The sequence below is a fragment of the Sesamum indicum genome, linkage group LG4, assembly GCF_000512975.1.
Source record: "Sesamum indicum cultivar Zhongzhi No. 13 linkage group LG4, S_indicum_v1.0, whole genome shotgun sequence".
NCBI classification, from domain to species: domain Eukaryota; kingdom Viridiplantae; phylum Streptophyta; class Magnoliopsida; order Lamiales; family Pedaliaceae; genus Sesamum; species Sesamum indicum.
In genome coordinates, this window is record NC_026148.1 from 14,616,806 (window position 1) to 14,625,317 (window position 8,512).

Below are 8,512 nucleotides of genomic sequence, written 5' to 3' on the forward strand. Positions count from 1 at the left end.
CCTACTATGTCTGCACATAAATTTTCTAAAACCCAACTTTTTATTATGTTTCTGTAAAACTGCAGAAACTTTTATTACTGAATGCAGATTGACATGAGCAATAGACTAGAAAAGCATTTATGAGCCATAGGCTTCACATAAATGATATAACATTGGGTATAAACTCATAGAGTTTCACATAATTGACGGAACATTGCCAAGGAAGTCCCAGAATGTCTTGGAACTTGTTTTAGTTGTGTTTCTGCAATTGACTTTTATTGCATTTCTTGTTTCCTGTTGATGAGCTGGAGCCAATTTTGAGTTGAGCATCAGGCTTCTGATGCACAATTGCTTCTAAAAGCCTCTGCTTTTGCTTTAACTCAGCCAGTAAGGCCTGATTCTCCTGATTGAGTTGCTCAGCTGCCTTACGCAGCCTTTCATTTTCACGGATCATTTGGCAGTTTTCCATATACAGCTCTGTGTTCTGCTTCTCCATGATAACGAGTCTGCAACATAACAAAAATATACATACTATCAGGTGCTAAAATCAAGAAAGGGGAATGAATCTCGTAATGTAGAATTATTGCATATCTATCGATGTAACATGCTTTCCAGCATGTGTGTGTCCATGTATGTGTGTGTGCGTGTGTGTTTGTGTCTATTTAACTTGAAAGCTTGAGGTTGAAAGAGGAAACAAACATTATGCAGCAAGTTATCCAATACTTCGAAACGATATCTAGTCTTGCGACTGGAGAAGATGTGTGATGGTGTTAGAATAATAGCAAGCTATTTATACCCATTTAATTGATAGGACTCGCTCTATCAGGAGGCGCACGAGAAGAGCACCAGTGCTCATAAAGCAGGAAAAACCTACCTGTAAAGCCTAAATTTTGCCGGTTGCTCATGCTAAAAGACATGCAAACATGCTTTAGCCGTTGAGTTATACTTTGTCTAGAGTGTGATAACAGGTCTTTTCGGACCATATATCACGTAGAAATTGCTTGTGTGTAATTGTTGTGAGATTCGTGGAAAAACAAGACAGGGAGCTGGAATGTTAGCGTACATGGGAAGATTCGTGGTGGCAGAAGAGATAATTTTGTCACCACAAACATGTATTTCAGAAATTCTTATCCGATCAGGTTTGGTCGACCCAAATCAATCACCAATCAAACGGTAAGTGTATTGCACTTATCATATAATTTATTTAGGTTTGGCTAAGTCAGGTTCAGACTAAAATTTCTCCATGTATTCTATGGGCATGAAGGTTGTTGGTCGCATGCTCCTGCATGCTAATATAGTTGTATTTCAGATGGAGATATAGATGTTTAAGTTGCACTCAAATCTTATACATTGCGTGCTAAAACTTAATATTTTCACTGTTACTTTTCTCCGATAACTGATGTCATTTACTTGACAGTTGCTAGTCGATGTTATTCTTTGTTATTGACGAACTTTATTGTTGTAGTCTTGTATTTGGTAACTGTTGTTAATATTGTTCTTTTTAGGTAAACCACATGCCGATGCCCTATAGTTTTAGCTTAGTTACAATCACGAAGTTGTTTGGAAAATTACTATAAACATCGGGTGTTTATCATTTTCATCCATTTATTTATAACTCAATTGCAAAATCGTCTTAAAATTATTCCTTTTTTTCAATGTTATCCTTCCAGCCATGATCTGACCACTTTTCAGTAGGGCATTTCAGGTACTTCCCCCTTACAATGATTAAATTATTCAATATATATATATATATATAAGGTTTGGGCATTGATTATTGTCTTTATCATTTGAACCTTGATTTGGCTAGGGAAGTAAAAGGAGTAAGTAAAGAGAAAAATTAGTATGAAAAAAGTGAAAATTACTACAACCCCTTAAGAGAGTTTATATGTAAAAAGCCATTAAAATACTTATTCCATCAACTTTCATATCACAAAATACCCAACTATTATTTTTTACTTTACTTTTTGTCAAAAATTACCCTTCATCTTCCTCCATTATCACTTTATTTACTAACTTACTTTTGGGATTAATTTTTTTTAACTATAATTTTCTTCCATTTAGTGACCTTTCAAGTCTCAACAACCTAATAGAAAGACCCAAGAGGGACTATATTGACATTGTGTTTATAAAAAAGAGGGAATTATTTATTTATTTATTCTTTTTTTGACAAATTTATGTGGTAATTTGAGAGTATTTTAATAAGATACTAACATTTGAACGAAAATAAGGGGTGGAATTTGGTCGGAAGGACGATATTAAAAAAATTGAATAATCGTAAGATGTCTTTGCAATTGAATTATAAACAGAGGAAGAAAATGGTAAATACCCTTTTATTTTAATTGATATTTGACGTAATTATGTAATGTTTAGACGATGCTGTAGAAATGTCAATACTATCCTTACAATCTTTTTAAAGAATAAATGTGAAAATAACATCAGAAATTGAGGAGATGATATTACCATTTTACCCTTAACCAGAGGGCCTCCAACAGCACAAGTCTACAATTGATGCTTCAATCTCTCTGAGCAACAACATTAGTATTCGGGCTGATTTTTTAAGATTAATGTGTTAACCGAATACAACCCCCTACCTAGTCAGTGTGTCCAGAATGAAAATTTCAGTAAAATATGAACCCCAAATACAAAATTTTACACTCAAGTACCAAATAGAATCTCAAACTTACAATTTGTGTCCCCATTTTTATAACACAAATACCAAATATTTGTCTTATAAAATAAGCATGCAATATATACACATACAAATTTTCATTCAAATAGAATAAGTATTAGCAATTATAAAACTAATTTACGCTTAAAATATATTTAAAATAAATTTGCATTCTTACTCGTGTACCAAAATCTAACTAATCGGTGCCTGAACTCGACGGTTCGATCGGGTCTAGTATTGGATCCATTTTTCCATCCGACCTGGGATATCCGAATCGGAGAAATCCGGCCCGTCACCCACCCCTACATGCTCATATATACAGAAAGTAATTACACACATTGATCTTGATCTTAGCATCATTCAAACATATGCACCAGTAATGTTTTACGTATTTAATATCCATCATTGAATGCATATTGTGATTAAATAGAATCGAGCTCTATAACATCATTAAGTCAATTTCAAATTCAGAGTGATTATGATGATCACAAACCGAATGATCCAACAAAATAAGTAGGTCAAGAAAGAAGAACACTCGAGCAACAACGAATATTATTAAAATTTATAATTATCACTCATTTCTATTTGTTCTTACATTTTTTGTTTTTGAAATGAAAATGTTCGAGTTTCTTTGTTGTTAACAATTAATTATATATTTTAATATTTTTTTAATTAAAAAACTTAATAGAAAAATTATAATACTATAATTTAAGATAATAATTATTATAATTAGAAAATTAAGGTATCAATTGAGTATTAGTATTTATTAATACAAAATAATATATTAAAAAGAGAGAGAGACAAACCAATAAGTCGATTTGTCCAACAAAGACCCGTTAGATTTTAATAAAAAGAATAAATAAAAGCATGCATGAGTCGTTAGCCTAATCAATGATTTGTGAATGTTTTCAGGAAAAAATAAAATAAAAAATTAAATGAGTCATTAGCCCAACCAACAACTCACGCTATTTTTGCAACTATATACCCCAATTTGGGGTATAATTGATTTTTTTTAAAGATATATACAAGTCAGTAATTCTTACTTGAAACTGATAAAAATATTTTCAACGGCTGGCAAGATTGGGTTTTCCACTCTTGCATTGGCTCAGTGATTTCAGGCCACTCAAGCAGTCGTGACTACTACAAGTTGATTCCCGAATCCTATAAAGGTTTCTAGTTCAATGAGCTAAAGTTACATAGATTTACATTTCTTAATACTAAATTTTGATACTACATTTCTTTATGTCGTACTATTAACTTAATTGCTTTCTTGTCTTGCATCGTGTATACTGGTGGAATTGTACAGATAAACCAATGTAGGATTACTTCAATAGCTACGCAAGCACCTAGCTCTCTAAAAAATTCGCGAAAGCTAAGACAAGAGGTACGCAGTACAAATGGTTAGGGGAAAAAGTTTAGGCAGCCCTCAAGGTGTACTCGGACACCGACGAGTTCAAGGACAAGTCAGCCAAGAATAAAACCAACTGAGTGACCAATTTTGCAGCAGGCAACATCGTCTGCCGCGGGGGTCCTCCTCGATTGGCATGCATAAAAGTGAGCTCGTAACTAAATTTTAATTTTTTTTATTAATATTATAAATCTACAAATTTCTAAGGACGCTCAGTTGGACCGTCTACCTCGACGAACGGGGGTATTCATTCACTGCTACAAAAAGAAGGCGGATGGCGCCTGAAGCAGACCGTGGGTCGAGAAGGTTATGGCAAGTTTTTCAACATTTTTATTTTTTTAAATGAATTATAGTTATTTAATAATAATTTTTTATTATTAGTTATTCACTAATAAATTTTATTAATTATTTTCAAGAGGCCTATCAAAGATTGTTTGAGGAGGGTGCCTCTCAACTAGCACCAGGGGAGCGGTCTCATCAGCTGCCAATGCCTCAACTGTGCAAGAGGACTAACTATGGACTAAGGCTGCCGAGGAAGAAAGCAAGATCGAGTCTTCGACACGGAGTTCGATATGTTGATACCAGACGCCGTCAGGTTGTGGACCACAGACACCCAACCATCTTCATGTACAGACTGACCCTAGCGGCCAATCCAAACTCGATAAAATAATGTTGGTCTTCAGGACGATGTCTAACAGGATGGGGATGCTATAAATATTTTTTTTTAAATTTTATCATTATTTTATAAATATTATGCTAACTGTTTAATCTTTCTACAAGAGCCAGAGCTCGGTCGATCACCCAAACAGATAGAATTTTTTGCCAGATGCTATAAGAAGAAGGCGGATGGTGGTTGGAGCGGGCATAGGGCCGCTGAGGTGGGAGTAACTCAAATTATGCTATTCTTGCAAAGAAGAATGTTTATGTTATACGACGACGCTGGAGAGAGCCTGCGACCTGCCTTGAAACAAAGCCGAGTCTTTCCACGAAAGGGATACAACCCAACCCTTGAGAGGAGGATGGCTTTCCGCGGAAGGGATATATTGTGCTGGGCGCCCTGCACAAGCATTACTCCGACCATATACAATGTTGAAGGCTCATTTAACAAATTAATTATGCACCCTCAACAACTTGGCAATGTGCATTTTACAAGTTCTATTTCTTTCATCACATTCACATTTTCATTACTTGATTAGCGTATTCAATTAATTTATGTCACAATTTGGCTATATATGTTATACCAACGGCCGTTTATGTAGTATGAGAGGGTATTACGCGCATAACGTTTAACCATTTAGGAATAAATGTACTCTTACTCTTTGAAACCGCATCTGTAACTCTTTTTACCCCTTTGTATACGGATGTGCCACTGCATCTCTGCGTATTCTATGTGCGTGTCTAAAAGCAACCAGTGTTGCAGGATCCACCCCCACCTCCCATTCATGTATTTTCTACGCTATAAATTTCTTCCAAAATTGTTCGGCTTTGCCCCAACAAAGAAACAATGAATCATTATTTAGCTCACACTCCGGAACGCGTTATTCAACTTGCGTACTCTGCCGACTCACCTGCCTTAATTTCAATAATCTGAAGATGAGAACTGCAGCCTCTATCAAGAGATGGGGTAATGCCACATACTTCATCCACAAGCCTTCCAGATAACTGGGGTAAAGCCAACAGTTTGAGATGTGCATCCAGCCTAAATTCCTCCGAAACACAGTGTCATTTCACCAAAACCTCTCGAGTAAGCAACTTGCATCCAAGGACCAAGCTGAGCTTGCAACGTGTGTAGTGTGACTAAACTATTAATAAGTTACATATGTGTGTATCAATAACGGTTAAGAATTTGGATCCTCTACGCATAACCATTGCTTCAATGACAGCGAGTTCATAGATTCAACCACCATAGCCTAAATTAGCAATAAACTTAACGTAAGTGTAATGCAAAAAGTTAAATCATGCAACACGGATGTTGCGAGAATGAATACCTGTTCATAGAGAAGAGGTTCATTGTGTTACTAAATCAAACACTTTGTAAACACCAGACAAATTTTATCAGAGCTCTAAATTAAGTCATAGTTAGCCAAGCACCAATTGACAAGGGCTAAACAAATGGCAGCTCACTTTTCAGCACATTCTCCACAGGAAATCACTTCGCCATATACACTGGTGCTGCCACAAAACAGAACAAACTTAATAAAAAAAATTCAACTTTGGGCTCATACATGGTAAAAGCATGATTAAAACCAGATAATGGTGATATATCAGTGTACAAGATACCTGTGCCAAATACAGGAACACGAGTCTACAGGCTCTGATTTTTCCCTCGTCCTCGGTTGATTTTCATCATCATATGCAGTCGCAAAGCAGAGCTCTAGGGAACTCATTTAATCTTTTGCAATGCCACTGCCAACAAGCTCTGACAAGCAACAGAGCTATAACTGAGACTAGCTGAATGGACGAGCAATACAGAATGCAAGATCACGAAGAACCACCATCCAGCAAATCCCAGTTTCTTATGCCTGCACCCCAAGTCAGTTGGGCCGAATATGCCACCCTAGTAGCCACAATCAAACCAAGCCCAATAATATCCTGCCAGGGTGCAGGCATGGCCCATGCCCCTCATCGGGGCCGGGCTAGTCCAAAACTCGAGTCAGGCTGCTGCTGATGAGACTGAAAAGAGAAATGACCAAAGGATGGTCAGATTGTGACTTTTTCATGATAAATGTCAGTTAAACTGGAGTTCAAATAGGATGGGTTAAAAAAAAACCACTCCAATGGACTAGCTCGTGAACCCAGATTAAACTAGAATATGCAAACACATAGAACGACAGTATCTTTTCTATTTCTGTATCCTGAAGTTATAACCATGTCAATGTTGGCAGTCGGCCTGTTAATCAGTAGAATTTTACCCTCCCTAGGGTCATAGTCATACCACAATAACTATAGTGGTTTGCTATACTCGATCCGGATCTGACCAATGAGGATACCAAGTGGATCTGCATGGGGCCTAACTGGTCCAACCCAAGTATTCGGTTAGGCCAGGAACACAACATCACCGCTCTCTCTCTGCCTGCTGGGTTTTCTGCGCTGCTCACATTTAAGATTTGTTTACTAACTGCGAATTTTAGCAGTCATTCTGGATCCTTAATGGATTTTCAACATTACAATCTGTCCATCAAATAGAAATACATGGAAAAATAATGTAATGGCTCCTAGCATTCTATCTCAGGTCTATTTGCAACGAGTACAACAGGAAACTCTCAACCCTTGTATGGAAGGAAACATGGATCATCCTCTTCTGCTACTCCAAAGAAGGTATTTCATAAAAGGAAGCAATAAAAGACATTGAACTTGTGAATCGTAATCTATTTTCTGCTCTTCTTCTTTTAAACCTTAACACAAACGACAGGTTCTTAATTTAACAGTTTAACACCAACCAAATAAGGAAGAAAGAGGAAAAAGGAAAAGAAATGGAATCATGACACATAGAAGTGACTTCTGATTTGTGACTCCAAATAATACAGCAATAGAGCAAGATGCCAATGACATTAATCCAAATATTTCAGAGTAGGTAGGTAAATAATAGAAACAGGGAAAATGGACCTTTGAACAAATCACCACCATAAAAAGATAAAACATGGGAAAAAGAAATTAGGGCCCGTTTGGTTGTGTTTTCATTTTCATTTTCAATTTCCAACAATTGGAAATGTGTAGAAATGCTTTATTGGTTTTTGTACGAAAATTGAGAAAATGTTTGGATTAGTTGTTTTCAAATATAGGTATATAGGTGTGAGAATGTTGAATATAGGTATATGTATTTTTGATGTGACAGATGACCAAATTGATTGAACATGTAAAATTATAAAATAATCAAAGTGAGTCTTGCCATTTGAAACAATTTTAATTGATTTGAAACAAAAAAAGACATGTTGACAAGATAAGACAAGTATGACAAACCCATGTGACCTACAATTTCAAAAGATTGAGAATTAAAATAAGAATGCATTCTCAATGAAAATGGCTTGACCAAACAAAATCCCAACTACCCAAATAGTGAAAAGTGGAAAAGATCTCATTGAAAACACAACCAAACGGGCCCTTAGACTTTTTTCACTGCTCCCAATATAGGAGGAAGCAATGACAGTTGAATTTCAAAAAACCATCATCAAAAACCTGAGAGAACATGCAAAACCATCACACATCTGAATGCATTTATCACAGCAGGATGAAGTTTAGTTCTACTGAGTCGGAACAGGCACTAGTTGCTTGATGATGAAAGGCTCAAGCCTGAACTCTTGAAAATTTCGAGATTTGGCGGGCTGGGATAAGGCGTTTGTAATTAAAGGGTCAAATTTTGGGTATTTGGAAAAAAAATTTGGCTCTAGACCCTGTCGTGTTTATTCCAGCTTTTGCATGGGCCTGATGGGTCTGGGTATAGCAAACCCTACTCATAC

At 36.2% G+C, this 8,512-nt stretch overlaps 2 long non-coding RNA genes across 3 annotated transcripts in view; both read right to left on the minus strand.

The window, feature by feature from the left end:
- On the minus strand, window positions 38-1,391 carry LOC105161050. The gene is made up of 2 exons (XR_847734.2): window positions 679-1,391; window positions 38-485 (listed from the first exon to the last, which is right to left on the minus strand). It is a non-coding gene; the product is annotated as an uncharacterized LOC105161050 (long non-coding RNA).
- Window positions 5,390-8,512, minus strand: part of LOC105161054 — a 4,398-nt gene continuing 1,275 nt past the window's right edge. Inside the window, exons 2-4 of one of the 2 annotated variants that reach the window (XR_847736.2) lie at window positions 6,336-6,728; window positions 6,044-6,227; window positions 5,390-5,965 (exon numbers count right to left, since the gene is read on the minus strand). This is a non-coding gene — a long non-coding RNA (uncharacterized LOC105161054). Of the gene's footprint in view, window positions 6,228-6,335; window positions 6,729-8,512 lie in introns of both variants that reach the window. The other variant, XR_847735.2, reaches the window with a different exon arrangement.